General features: G+C 35.6%; 1 protein-coding gene across 3 annotated transcripts in view; it reads right to left on the bottom strand.

Annotated features, from left to right (window-relative positions):
* Nucleotides 1-16,159, bottom strand: part of LOC113531323 (astrotactin-2) — a 371,532-nt gene that overhangs the window by 102,232 nt on the left and 253,141 nt on the right. The window lies entirely within an intron of this gene.

The raw sequence follows: 16,159 nt of genomic DNA, 5'->3' as shown, positions 1-16,159 counted from the left end.
AAATGTCATCATGCTTTTGTTTATCATCACCCTGTACTAAAATCCCAGAAAAGATGTTGCTCATTTTTTTTGCAGGAAACAATAATGAAATGGTGAAAATGGTTTGTATTATTTTATACACAATCACTGGTCCCAATTTAGTAAAACATACTGCCCTGTATTTTTCACCTTTTTGGTAGAAACAGTCAATTTTGCATATTTGTTAAGGGAAATGTGCTCATATGAAAGACACAATCTTCTGGAGACTCCTGCACATTTCACAAAATTGTCCACTATTTTTATACACATAAACCATTTCTAAATCAGGGACAAGCATATTAAATTTTGATGTGTCAATAATATATGTACCCCTACTAGGGCAGCATTTTAAAGGTGAAGTCTCCAAAGATGTGTTAATAATTCAGACACTGAGACAACAGTTTATCTCAGTCAGATGTTAGCGGTGGTATAGTCGAGGCCATGCAAATTATTTATATTATATATATATACATATATACATATATGTACATACTGGATTTACTCCTAATTTCTCAATACTGTAGTTTATACCCACTGGATTTTCCACATTCCTGAATAAAATTAAATCATAATTCAGAAACCAGGGAGAATAAATATAGTAATTGTTTATTTATAAGTGCGTATAGTGTACCATGTTTGTTTCATTAATTAATTTATCATGATACATGAACAACTAGTCATAATATAACCACCACAAACTAGTCAACAGTCTGGATGTTATTTATGTCTATTAGATTATCACATTATCAGAGGATGCTGTAAACAGCATTTAGGTACTAAATATGTATGAATCAGCAATTCAGATCAGTTTCATAGAAGCTCCTCAACAGTTTACCATCTGATTTTTGAAAGCATTGACTTTACCCTGAAGAACTGCAATCCTCACTCCCGTATCTGCATTAATGAGCATTTTAGAGCACAGGTTTCCTGGGTTCAGTGCCCTTCGCTAGCTTTGTGTGAATAATTCAATGACATAAACATATCCATCAATACGAGGTGCTTATACTGAAGTAGCAGTAAACCTTCTCACCATCTGTGCATCTGTGCAGTCCCTATTGAATAAATAGCTTTGGGCAAACGCAAGAGACAACCTTACATAACAATAGCATAGTAATAACGACAACGACAATAATCAGCTTTTCATTTCTTTCAAAGCTTTTCAGTGAGGAGACCTTCATTCGAGTTCTCTTTTTTTTTCCTAAGCCATGCCTCAAATCCTACACTTTGTACACTTTTTATTGAAAGTGTTTGCTTACACTGGGAATTTTAATAAGATCTAGTGCACCAGTCATACCTACAGAATCAAGTCCAGAATGCTGGATATATAGTTTACCTTCAGCTTTTGCAGTTTGTTCTACATCTATGGCCACTATATTATGAATTTTGAACTATTAAATAACATTGTCTTGTGACACAGAGATTAAAAAAAAAAATTAGACTCAGTAATTGTATGCTGACTGGATTTACGGTCTAGAACCATCGAACATCTGGAAGATTAAAACATATTAAAAGTATAGTTGCTTTTTTACTGTTACTGAACACTAAAACTGATTTTGACAAATGAAGAGCCTTCATAAACCTTAATAAACCTTCATAAACTTTTGATGACTCAATCAAAAGTAATTCCAATCTGTGTTTATTTTAATATCTGAAAAATGAACTTGACATAATGGTCAGAGAATTTTATAAGGACAGAAGGAAGGGTGTAGAGGAGCACTGAAGGCTTCCAGGGCTCATTCTGCCTCTGTGCTCCGATTCATTAGCCGCACTAATCACCTCCAGCTTTTTAATCAGACACCACGCAATTAACAAGCAGACTTTGTCCTAATGAAAGCCTCGTCCCCTTGAATAAAACACCAGCACTGGATATGGGTTTGGAGTTGGCTCTCTATGCAGTGTAAAGAGATTTTTAGCAGAAGATGAAGGTCAGGATGGCGGATGACTTCAGGGCACTAAAGTGCTTTATTTAGGAAAAGGATTGGAGACTATTAGAATGAATCGTACAGGGTGTGTTTGACCTTGCTGATGGACTGAGATTCCTATCGGATGTTCTCAATGTCAGTCTTCTTGATCAGAAACACGCCGATTAACAGGAATTCAAATTTAGCCTTTTTCCAACAACGCGCCTACTGATGTCAATTTCTTTTCATCACGGATAAACGATTAGTTAGGGGGGACATTTCTACATTTAAATTTACACACACAATTTTTTCCACCTCAAATGCAACAAATCAGAGAAAGCATGATTGCTTCTGACATTCTTTAGTTTTGCACAACAGCCATGAAGCTAATGTGTCTGACTTGTAATGGATGTCTATGTTAATAAATAATGTACACTCGTAGAAAACGTAGAACCTGTAAAGATTCTAAGGTTTCCCTCTCAGAAATACTTTACAGTAGATATTTTACAGACACATTTCCCCAGTTAATACATACACTCTCGGGGAAAAATGGCTCTTCAAGGGTTGTTTAAGTGTTTGTTGGAAAATTATGGGTTCTCATCCTCCAAAAAAGGGTTGTACATGATATCTTATCCTTTAGGGAAACACTTTGTTGTACAGTTCTAGATACAATCTTTAAGCATTCTCCCAGAGGCACAACTGAACCAATAAGAGTTCTTTGGAAGTACCAAAATAACTAATGTTAAACCTGAAAGGTTCTAGGTATTAAGAAGAACATAATGACCAATAATTTGGAATTTGTATCACATTCTTACCCATTTACATATTTACATACATTTTTATTCTCATTAAAAATGGTTCTTTAATGGTCTTTAATGGTTCTTCAAGAATTCACTTGATAATTAAAAATGGTCATTCTTGAAATCTCTTCCTATAGGAAAACACTTTATTGTACAGATCTAGACACAATCTTTAATCTTTATGACTGAAGAACCCTTAAGAACTCAAGCATGTTTGGAGCATCTCCAAAACGGCAGGTCTTGTGGGGTGTTCCCGGTATGCAGTGGTTAGTGCCTACCAAAAGTGGTCCAAGGAAAGACAACCGGTGAACCGGCGGCAGGGTCACGGGTGCCCAAGGCTCACTGATGAGCGTGGTACATTGTGGGGAAGCCATCTTAGATTTTTTTTTCTTTGGTGGTCATGTTTACATTTTATAACACACCTCCAATTTTTTTTTTTCTCTAATTCAGACACAAATAAAGGCTCTAAGTTCAAATCCCAGGGCTGATTAATAGCCACTTGTGTGCCAGAGATAAATAATAAATGCAAATATCTATTTAAAATCTACATTTGTATTTACACACAAAGCACTCTTATGACATGGGCTTGAAGATAATCTTTTTCATTTCCTGCTCAAAGCACTGTTTCAGGACAAAAAAAAATAATTTTAATAATTTTCTCTCTTCTTCCCCATTATGACTCAAGACTACGGTTATTTAATCCTACTTTAGCCCTTCATGTAAATTGTTTATTACCTCTTCGGTACAGTGACTGCACACCACCCTTCATTTCCCTGTCAACTCTTTTAAAAATCAATTAAAGCCAAAGATTTAGCTCATAAAAAAACCACTCAAACTATTCCACTGAGATGAATAACCCAAAAAACTACACTTTTGCCGTATACACACACACACACACACACACACACACACATATATGTGTGTGTGTGTGTGTGTGTGTGTGTGTGTGTATACTGTAGATAGATAGATAGATAGATAGATAGATATAGACACATCCGTGATCTGTGTATTCCTGACCAGACTTCCAGACCTCCCTTCGGTAAATTACACGCCTGATCCACCCATTTAACTCCCTGCACAAAAGTCACGAGCAGAAAATGAAAGAAAACACAACCAAGGGAGGAATGAATTTGAATATATGATAATAAGCTACCAAGAGATGCAGAAAAAAAAAAAAAGACTCCCAGTGTGCTTTGCTGGAGAGACAGAGAGCAGTAGAGGAGGTTCACATACATCACATGATGTTCGGACCATTACGTTTGATTTTCTGCTGCTGGTTTGCAGTAATATATCGCAGCGTATACAGAATATAGCACAGCCGTAACGTAGTAATGTGTATTGAGTGTGTGGGGGTAAATAATTTGCATATTCATGAATATGTGTAAATGATCTTCAGAGAGACGCAGGTGTACAGTAAACCATATAGATGTTTTAAAATCTATCCCAGTCTAGGCGCAGCTCTTCTCTCTTTCATCTTACTTAATATAGTTTTCATGATTAGCAGGAATTGTTATAGACTTCTGATTGGATACTTCAGTTGTTCTACACAGAACCTCTAAGTGTTTCTCAGAGTGATACTTGAGGGTTTTTATGTAATATAACACTTTATGAGGTTAAGAATGTATAATTTTGCAAAAGAACAGCATTAAAAGCATATAAAAATCCTTTTTTACTAAACATTAGGAAAAGTCTAGAGCAGAAAAAGAACTTTTAAAGGTTTCTTCAGGGGTTATTTGAACAGTTAATGGGTTCTTAGTCCTGTTCTGAGAAAGGTAATGCCTTTTTTACACTTTTATAATAAAGCTAAATCTAGAACCCTTAAAGGTCCTTTACACGATGCTCCGAGGGAACCCTTAAAGCCTCTAGTGTGGAACCCTACATAGTGGATAGTTTAGAGATTCATATCTTTTCCTGTTAGGAAAACATAGAACCTTTAAGCGTACCACAGAGGGATAACTAAAGGATTCTTTAATGTTCTAGATCTTTTGTTTTTACTTAAATAAATAAATAAATATAAACATATACAGCTAGAACCATTGAAGGGTTCTTCAGTTGACCCTCTGGGGAACCATTAAACCCTTAAATTCTAGTGTAGAACCCTACAACAGAAAGAAATGACCTATTCAGTGGTTCTTAGGATTGTTAAATGTTTCTTCTTATCGTTCCCAAAGCAGTACTAACCTTTCTATAGTGAAACACTCAGCTGTAGGGTTCTACATAGAGGTTCTATATAGAGGTTCCAGATGAACAACCAAAGGATGTTTAAAAGATTGTGCATTTACCTCTTATTCTATGATATCTAAGAGGAATATTAGCAAGGTAAGAACCCATAGCTTTGCAAAGAACCAGTGCAGAATCATTTCTTTCTATACTTTTAGAAGAAAAAAAAGAACTGTTAAAAGTTCTCCAGCTGTCCCTCTGGGAGAAAAGGTTCTAGTGTAGAACCATTAAAAAAGGGGAAAAAACAAGTCTCCGTGATATTGAGGAGTTGTTTATTTTGTTTGTTTGTTTGTTTTGTTTTGTTCTTTGGATATAGGGTTACAGTGTAGAACAAAACCAAAAAAGAAACAACTCTTCAAGGGTTCTCATGATAATTAATGGGTTCTTGGTTTCGCTCCTACAATGGTGTTGACCTTTCTAATAAGGAAACACTCAGCTGTATGGTTCTATGTAAAATGTTTGAGGGATCTCTCACAGGGACAATTGAAGGATGTTTAGGGGCTCTCGAACCTTTGCAACCTTTGTTCTAAGAAAATATCAGAAGGACATACATATATGTATATAGAATGCTTTTAGAAAGCCAAGGTACTTTGCAAAGAAGAACTGAAGAATCTGTGCTTTCCATACATTTAGAAGAAAAAGGTTATTATTATTACTATTTACTTTTTCATGCTACTACATAGAATGACAAATAACATATTAAATGCTAGTTTTATGAGCCAGTAAAATAAACGGCATAATATTCGTGTACACTTCATTTTCCCTCCTGACGTCTGCAGTACTGTGGGATTAAAAGTGTTTACGAATGCTCCTGGCTGCAGACGGAGCTTTCTCTCTTTATCGGCAGCTAGGAATGTGCTTTATGCAGATGCAATCACAGTGTGAAATCAATGCGACATAAACTTCAAGCAGGAACACGAACACGCTGCCAGATATACAGCCGGCGTGGAGGAAATGGCCTATAGAGATGATAGATATGCGCTGACGATAGCTACGCGCGCAGAGCTGGGCTAAGCATTAACGTAATACATATCACACGCATGCACTTTCTTTCTGATGTTTAAGTGTGACTCTGAGATCTGTGTGTTCACGCAAATATTCATAACCGGTATGAATATTTCAGAATAAAGAACTTGAAACATTTAGAAAACAGCATGAAGGGTCCTAGCTCACTAAAACTCCACTTTACCTTGAAATCTAATCATTAAAATACTGTACTAAAAAAAATCACAGAATTTTTGCATTAATGTCTGAATTTGTTTAACATCTCATTTTTGGAATTTCCTTTTCCACGAGTCGTCCATTTTAGGTTATCATAAACTACATTTTAGTTCATTCACACAACCCTGTTACTTGAACCTCCACCCCTCTGCTTTTTATAAAATACGTTCAAGAGGAAGTTCCTGAAGATCACGAGAAGAAGAAAAGCGAGTTCTCTCATTATTATTATTTTATTTCCATTTTATGAAGTTATGATTTTGACTGATGAGTTTTTTTTCCTAAAGTTTTACTAACCCTTTCCTGTAATAGGAGAACACTCAGCTGCTATGCAGAGTTCAACACAGAACCGTCAAAGGTTTCCAAATCCACGACTCCTAAATGCTAAGGTCAGATTGAACATTATTAAGTTAGGGATCTAGGTAGAAAAGGTTCTGGAAAGCTAAGAATCCTTAACTTTGTGTAGAACAAATAAGAAAAATAATCCTTCTAAGGTTAAATCTAGAACCCTTAATGGTTCTTCGGTTGAAAGAGAACCATTAAAGATTGTGTATAAAACCTTACAACTGAATAAAGGTTCTCCATAGTAGCTAAGAACTACTTCGATGATTTTAGAATCTTAAAAGCACTCCACGATTGTGGACTCAATAATAATAATAATAATAATAATAATAATTAGTGCATAAATAAGTAAATAAAAAGAGTCGAGGGTAGCATATATATATATATAAATATTATTGATATTGTGATAGAGACTGTGAGAGTCACTTTGAAAATAAAACCTTTTATTTTCCCTTAACCAAAATTTGTGTTTTCGCTAATTCTATGCTTAAAAACATTTATTCTAATGTTATTCAAAATGCAGCCAATTAGGAAAGAAATCCTGTTAAAAAATGAATGATTTGTCAAGATAATGTTGAGAAATGAATAAATTTTAAATCATTTATTTTTTATGAAATCTTGTAAAAAAGCATATTTTCTTAGATTTTATATAAAAAAAATATAAATAAAGATACATTTTTAAACGAGATAATACTTTTTAATTGTATTTCATTTTAATTTTAAGAACAAGGGCTAAATGGCACCACAATCGTTAAATCTCCTACACACACCAGGAATGTGATAGAATGACCAAACAACAACAACAACAACAACAACAACAACAAACAGCGAACGTAGCTGAAGAGTCACGTAATTAGAGACATGATGACGAGCCGGCGACAGGCCGAGGGTTTGCGCTGGATCGAGTCAGTTTTGCCACTGCAGCAATTAGCTCTGTGTGTGTGTGTGCATGTGTGTGTCTGTGTGTCTTTTATTTAAGAACAGTGATTGCACACTCTCTCTCTGATGCCTGTGTGTGCTTTAAAGGTCACTTTGACCTTTGTCAGTATCAGGGACATTTTTCCCAATAAAGCTTCACGGACGATGTCTCAAAGGACGGCAGCTTCTCTTCATTTACTCACCAACACACAATACAGACCATAAACTAGAACCGAGGCTCTTTATTAGGGCTCAGAGAATTCTGGATTCTGATTGGTCAGAAGGTGTTGATTCATTTTCTATAACAGCAGCTCTGACAATAGCGCAGCTGCAGATCACAGGTTTATATTAACGCGCTCATTTTAATATATTATCGTTTCCATAGTAACGGCTCATTCACAGGGACGTGGACGGCGCATGCTAGGCATAAACAGATGTAATTGTTGACATGGTGACGTTTTCTCTGACAAGGTGTTTATGTAACATTTATGGAAGGAGTCTCCAGTGTCAGATGTAAAACGCTGTAACTTTTGTTTTCCAGCATCTTCAGGATGGAGGAGTTTATTTTTTTTTTTGCCGTTTCTCGGTAACACGACAAGCTGCATTTTTTTGTCTTATTAACTTCAAGAGAGAGAAAAAGGAGAGCTTATATTAGACAGCTAAGTCATTTAAGAACATGATCTAGACATTCTCTCAGGTTTTCTTCTGATAGACAGATTGCTAATAATAGCATTAAAGATTACAAACATTTATGAATATGATTTAAAAAAAAAAATCTTCTCAGAATTTTGTCAGCTTCAAAATGTTCACAAAATCTGTTGCTTACTATCTTCTTCCTACTGGAGGACCAAATATGGACTCGAAGACACGCCCACATCTCCTCCTATAGCCTCCAAAGCCACACCCATGCAGAGCTGCCTGATTTCTATTTTTAGAATTACAGTCCAGAAAGATGCTACTGAACTAACAAACTGACCTTTTCTTCATACAACCTTATAAAAAATGCATCATTAATCTCACAACTCGTCTTTTCTGAACTCTTTCTCTTTTATTCTACAAGACGACATATCTTTATTGGCCTCCCTCTCATCACCTGCCCTTTTCTCTCCCCGTCTTTCTTCCTCTGTTTGTCCTCATGGTTCTGCTTGCTTTCTTTCTTCCTCACATGTCCTTCAGAAGTCTTTGTAACCACTGTCCTTTACTCGGTCTCGCCGTGGATGCTACCAGCGCAGGAGGAAGCCGTCACTGCAGCGCAGCAGTTTGGTCACACCTGGCTTCAGACACGCTGAGGAAATGTAAATGACGGACGTGCAAGCAAGAAACGTTTAAAGCTGGTCAGTTTGAGTTCAAATGAGTGTCAAGTGTCCAAAATAATTCCCCAAAAGCTAAAAAAAAAATTCCCAGCGCTGGTCAGAAAATTGCTTGAGAATGTAGTAAATGTTTTTTTGTTAGATGGTAAAATCTCAAATTCATTTTTTTTGCACGAAATTGAGTTCAGCTTATAAAATAGAGGAATGTGTAATATTTTTATAGTTTCTCTGTACAGGAAGATAAATAGGGTTTTAAAAAAATGTGTTACTTTAATACTTATATTAAAATGTTTCAAGAATAAATCAGCACATAAGTGAGATAAATAAAATTGTGAAGGAGATGTAGATGAGGAATAATCAGTAATAATCAGTAATAATTATAATTTTTTCTCCACGGTGTGAATAAAGTGTTCATACTTGATTTAACATCGGAGACTTTTAAGCATTGCGAAGTTCACGTCATCGTTAGTAGAGAGAGCGTTCAATGTGTTCCTCGCTCTACCGTTTAATCATGATCGCTGTAGTGTGATGATGGAAAATAAGAAGAAAGAGAAGTTTTTGCACTAATGTTAACTTTGATTATAATGGTAATGTGTAATGATGAACCTTTTTATCATTCATTCATTCATCTTCAGTTATTCATCCTGGTCAAGGTTGAAGTGGCTCCAGAGTCTATCCCGGGAATACTGAGGCATGAGGAGGAAATATTCCCTAGTATGGATGTGGGAGGAAACCCACATGATCACGGGGAGAACCTGTGACACTCCACACAGACACTAAACCCAGTTCACAACTGTTTAAATACTTTAATGGTGTCTTTAACTCTGATCAACCTCATGCGTGTGAGCAATTCTGGTTCCAAGTAGCAAAGAAGCGATAAACAGTCATTTATACGAAAATACTGCACGCCTTCTGGCCAGTCAGCTTTGAGCATTCAACCGCGCTGTGGATAAAGTGATGTAACGTAGAAATAACGAGCAGCACTGTCCTCTTTCTGAGTGCGACGTTTTGACGACAGTCAGAAACACGCAGGATAAGTGTCGGCATGAAACACATTAAGACAGTCTCGTTAGCTGTTATTGATGCATATTTAATCCTGATAATTCCTCACAGAGCTGCTCTGTACTGCGCTCACTCTTCACACCATGTTTACATCGCAGCTCGGAAAATACGAACTTACTCCTCTGTCCCAATGCAGCTGAGCTATTAATTAAACAATCCACACACACACACACACACACACGGGGTAGTGTTGGAGGTCAGGTGGAGGTGGTGGAGGTGGGAAGTGTTGAGGCATTGATGAGACTTGAATAAGCAACAACAGCAGATGAGTGAATCTGTTTTCACTGTCTGCTTTCACTGAGAAGTCTCTCTCTCTCTCTCTCTCTCTCTATATATATATATATATATATATATATATATATATATATATATATATATATATCATTGTGTTGAATTATTTACTTTCCTTTCTTCCCTTCTCTGATTGTCTTCTCTTCTTTTTCTTTTACATTCTTTTTTCTTTTCTTTTCTCGGATTGTATAATGTCCACAATTCTTTTCTCCTCTTGTTTCTGTTCTCACGTTGCACCATTTAAAAATTTTTTTTCTTATATGTTATTTTCTCTTCTCTTTTCTTCTCTGGTCATCTAATATCATCTCTTCTTCTCTTTTTGTTTCTTTTCTTATGCACCATCTTTTCTCATTTCATTTCTTTTTTCCCAACTTGTATCATTTACTCTCATCTTGTTCAATCTCTGCTGTTCATCTTGTGTCTTGGCTTCTGGTTTCCTATTGTCTCTTCTCTTCTCTTCTCTTCTCTTCTCACTTCTTTTCTTCTCATCTCATGTTATAACTTTTTGTCTTATACAGTCTAGTCTCAGTTTCTGGTCAATTCTTTGCAGTTTCTCTTTTTTCATCTCAAGTCAAGTGGCACTGATCTTTTCTAGTCCCAATGTTTCTTCTCATCTCGTATGTTTTTTTTTTTTCCTCCTTTCATTTCCTCTCGTCTTTGCTTCTTGGTTTGTATATACATGGCTCAAGATTTTGGTTAAACTCTTACATTGTCTGTTGTGGTGAATCCTCTCCTCTCTGTTGAACTCTAACTGAACTCTAAACTGCACTGACCAGCCGTGTGCAGAGCATTAGCATTAGCTTTTTAATTAGCATGAACTCCTACATGCTTTGGGTTATTTGTATGTTTGCCAAGCGGGGCCGAAGTCAGAGTGCAGACTCTTCAGAGCGAGTGGGAGGAAAACGAGCTTCCACCATATGCCCCCACTGATGGAATGGCCAATCTAACCTTTGAACAAATTGACTTGTTATTTCAGAACGTCAATACCAATGGCACGCTTGTTGTAGCTTGAAAGGCCAAGATTCGTATCGATTAGCAATTTTGACTTGAAAATGGTCGGCCATCTTTTAATAGAGCCTGTGGATGAACTCCAAAAAGCAGCGTTAAGTACTGCAGCAAACCCTGAGCTGTACTAAATGTCAGGAGATACGCTTCGTTTAGCAAGACCTCTGCTTACAATGTAGCTTTGAATAAATGTAATTTAAGGACAATTAGCAAGTTTGCAGTTTGGCCCAACGTTTAGCTTCATGGCTCAGTATACAGAAGAAACAATGACTTAATTATTTCACAAAAGTACAAAAGTTTTTAATTACTCATTCTGTGAAGTTTGAAATCAAAGTGCTTAAACAAACCATATGGATAAACCAAAAACTTTCTGAAAACAAAATAAGCATGTACTTAATGTCTTTTACATAAGGAATAAAGCACAACAGCATGATTAGCATCCTTTTATTCCACAGCAATTTTACTTTATTAACCAAATGACAAACTGTACCTTTTATTTGTTTACAGTTATATTTAGTGTATTATCACTTGTGTTAGAACAGCAATAAAAATCCATTCCCTCACTTTCTCTTCAAGATAATTTGCTAAGAAATGTAATAGTACATTAAACAAGTGTCCTGAAGTTCAGCTTTCTGGCTCCAAGCCAGTGAAAGGCAGTGAGGTGTTGTGTGACTCATTTCTGAACAACAGCCTCCATTAGACGTGATGTTAATATTGCAGTGAAAGCTATCCAGGACACAGTGAGGAAAATACGCTGACTAATTTCTACATCTACTGTAGAGGGGAAAAGATTCTAACTTTTTAATATCTAAGATATTAAAAATGATTTCAGTAAATAAAAATCCCAAGGTCAAATTCCATCAGTGGCACTAAACTAATGAATCCTTCATGCTTTTCAAATGTGAAATATTCCATTGTTTTAGATCTGCTGAACACTGAGGCTGAGATGTGAAGTGTAAAATGACTCTCTACAGAGGTCAATACACTTGCAAATGAACTCTATTGACTCAATTTTCTCTTAATGGAGTTTGGAGGAGTCTGTTATTAGCTTCATTCGTACATCCTAGACAGAGATATGCACTCGTCTTTCTGTCTATAAGGGATGTTTTTTTTTCCATTCTGCTCATTGCATTAAGTTCTCCAATTAAAATATCAGAAGTATGATGAGTTTTATTCTAAAAGCCAAAATGCATGTAATGAGAGTTTAATTTCAAACCGAGTAAATGAATTTATTGTATTTTCTACAATTTGTAATTTAAGCTAAACAGCCCAAAGAAATTGCCTTAAACATGATTGAGAATTTGTCGTATTGTAACATAAGGAATACATTTGTACTGTGCAGAAAACACAACCGTAAAGCTCTTTAAAATCAGCGAAAACAGATTAAAGCTGAAAAACGGGAGAGGTTTCCCTTAGACAGGTTTAGTTTCCATGGTTTCCACTAGGGATAACTACAGAGACCTGAACAAATATATCATGAATTTATTTATTATTAAAATAGTTTTATTAATTAAATATTACATATTTATCATTGCCCAGTGTATTGGCATTTTGCCTTCCAGAGTAAAGGTTCTCATCTTTCTTATATGATCACGCTCACTACTTAAAGAACTGAAAATGAGAAAACAGAAATAACCCTGAAGAAAATTACCCCAAAGCTTGTTTTCATCTTGAAGATAATCTGCATACTCCTCATAACAAGGCCAAGTGAAATCAGGAAGGCCAAAGTTCTCCACGGCCAATTTGTTCACTAACAGACCTGCAATTAAGGGTCTGATTTAAATGTAAGAAGCGCAGCGTGCCAAATGAAAACAAGTCCATTAAAAACATATCAGAGCTCCACTAGCCCACCTGCCATGATCGCGACATTAAGAAGCTAACGACGCCTTCACTGCAATCTGCTGTTGCCATCACATTGTGATGCTGTTAAATCCTTCTCTATGATTACCATCGCAAATGAACGTAATGGCGGGGCTAAATCCTGTCATTTCCAAATGTGCTTTTTAATTAACTGATTTGCATTGTTTAGTATTTTCCCCGGCACTGAATAATCCTGCCGACTATAATGAAAAATTTCACTGATTTTAACAACGTGCAAAACGCACATTATTGGCCATCCTAAAATACAGCAAATAACGACTTCACTCAACAGTACAGAAGCCCATTTCTGCTACCACTAATAATCCTGTGTTTTGTCTCATAACTATCATGAGTCGTAATTTCAAGACACTATGTCATAAATGAGATCATCATAATTGAGATACCAAGATAATGAGACACTAACTCATATGTATGAGATGCCAAGTCAGAATTATGAAATGTTATGTGATAATTTCAAGATATCAAGTCATAATTTCAAAACACTAAGTCATAATTATGAGAGATTAGACCAAGTCATCATTATAAGATATCAAGTTATAATTTTGTGATTGCAAGTCATAATGTCAAGATACTAAGTCATAATTATGAAATATTAGGTGATAAGTATGATATATTTATTCACAATTATGAGATATTACATCAGAATTGAGATACCAAGTCACAATTACAAGATACTAACTCATACTTTTGAGAAACCATGTCATAATTATGAGATATCAAGTCATAATTTCTAGATACAATGTCATACGTATAAGATACTAAGTCATAATTACGAGATATTGTTTAATGTTGGAACCATCAGATCAGTAGCTTATGTACACACACGTCTTCCAACAATAGTACTTCAAAATTATGATTTATCTCATATTTATGACTTATAGTATCTTTAAATTACAACTTGTTTATGACTTTTTAATCTCATAATTCTGACTTTGCATATCGAAATTATCAACTTGTTTTCTCATCATTTTGACTTTAAACGGCAGAAACGGGTTTCCATGTAGGAGGAAAGTCCTCCAAAATTGCAAAGCAAATTATTTTTAACACAGCTCCATATTTATAGTGCTGAGGAGCTAAAGCCTTTTAGAGCTCTGTCCAGCTTTGACAGGATTACTGATCGGACGGATGCACTTTGAGAAAATGGTCTTGGCATATCGAGAACAAGGTCATGACCCAATGCTTACTTTGAAAATCCATCAAGGTTAACGCTGAGAAGGTTAACATCAGTTTACTCTTCGTGGCTTCCTGCTCCTACACTGATGCTCTTCGATGCCACGGTTTTCAGAATATAAATTTGCAAATGTGATAATTTTTTTTTTTCCAGTTGAAATTTGAAATGTGAAAAATCTGAAATATGACAAATATATTTTGTTTTTATAAAAAGTTTAAAGTTTTGTTTTTCTTTTCCACATTTTACAATAACAGTAGAGATATCATCACTGTAAAATAAAACAAGAAAACAAGAAAGTGTTGAACTTTCCAGAGCACCAGAGATATCTTGTACGTCTTCGGACAGAGGAGTTTACGTTTGTGTCTACGCTTGCTTTTGTGAGCATACACTGACCAAATTCCAGTCGCCAAACGACAGGCCGAGTCGTCTGTACTGGTAAACCATCTTTGGAATGGAAAGGGTCCAGCACCATCTGGTCTACCAGCTGTACCTTGGCACAAACAGCTTGGTCGTGCTGCTCAACCAGCCCTTACCAGCTTGGCCTATGTTTTGGCAGCTGTTAGCCGGTCAGACCGAGTGATAACGGGGGGATGTCAGACAATTCACGCCAAAGAATTGGTTTGAGGAATATACTGGAGACAGTTATTTGGATTTTTCAGTGTACTGGATCATAATTAATAATAAAATGGACAAAATGGACACTGCAGCTTTGCTTTGCTAAATTGCACAACCTAAGCCTTTAGATCACAATGTCTTTGAAAGAAAATCATCTAACTTTTGGGGAAAAAGCACACTGTCCCTTTAAATCCATAAATCACTTTATTCTGATTGCAATTTGACTCTAAATGAGTGCTTTATTAATGTCAAGTGCACTTTTTTGGCCTGTATCTGTCTTCCAGTTGATATTACACAGTGTTAATGTATGTATAGAATATATGTTGTCCGTAATTAGAGTGACCCGTAATTAGAGTGATCTAGATCAGATTTTTCCAGTTATCTAAAATTATTTTCCAGTAAAACTTTCCAATTACGCTTAATATTGAGTTTATAATTCATTTCTTGAACCAGAAGTGTTGTTTAAAAGCTTTTGACTTGCATTTTATGTCCAATCAGGCATAAATTTGTAAAACTCCATAAACTATAATAGTATAATTATTCTGTTCTTCATATTCTACTTATTATTCTAAAATTTTGTACCACTTTTTTTTAATGAAGGACCATAAATTTGGCACAAATGTACTGTAGGTCCTATACAGGAATGATGTGCTTGTGCTTTCTGGAAAGATCAGAGTTACAGTTTATGTTTAGCAACGCTCCAAAGTGTGTTTTTTTTCCACATTATAATAAGTGTTAACATTTTACAATTGAAAAGTGAATAATAATGAAAGTGTATTAGTATTAGTTAGGGATAGCATGATACCTCTTTTTCTTTTCCAATAACAATACCAGTACTGAAACCTTTAATATCAGCAGATATCGATATCCATACCTATCAATGTTTTTTTCTTTTCAAAATAATAACAAAAAAATATTTTTTCTTTCTAAAAACATTACATAAAAATCAATTCTAACAAAAAAATTATAATCAAGTCTCTTAATTTGTAAACGCTTTATATGTAAAAATCTTTTCAGTCAGTCCGACACCGATTCTGGGTATCGGATAAGTTAGATGCCAGCTCTAATTGTGTTAGCGTCCACCGTGTCACTGCTCTGTCAAGGCAACATAATGTTCATTTTACTGTTTTTTTTCTCCAATTTCTTGAAAGCTGTCCTCCTGAACTGACCTCCGGGCCATGACATCACTTTAGCTTATGATTTTCCACTAAACTCTCCCCTTTCCAGCTCATCTTATATATAACTAAACTAAAAGGTTTAACCGCCACTACACTTCCACTAAGCAAGCATGAGTGTGTCCTTAAACCGATTATAAGTGTCACTCCAAAGTCCTCAAGAAGTCCTGAAAAAGTGCAAAGTGAATTATTTTCACTCACAGCTCCACATATATGATGTGACTGAACTGCA

Source organism: Pangasianodon hypophthalmus, chromosome 27 (genome assembly GCF_027358585.1).
Source record: "Pangasianodon hypophthalmus isolate fPanHyp1 chromosome 27, fPanHyp1.pri, whole genome shotgun sequence".
Taxonomy (NCBI): Eukaryota; Metazoa; Chordata; class Actinopteri; order Siluriformes; family Pangasiidae; genus Pangasianodon; species Pangasianodon hypophthalmus.
The sequence above is the reverse complement of the archived record's forward strand: the minus strand, read 5'-3'. Positions and strand labels throughout refer to the sequence as shown.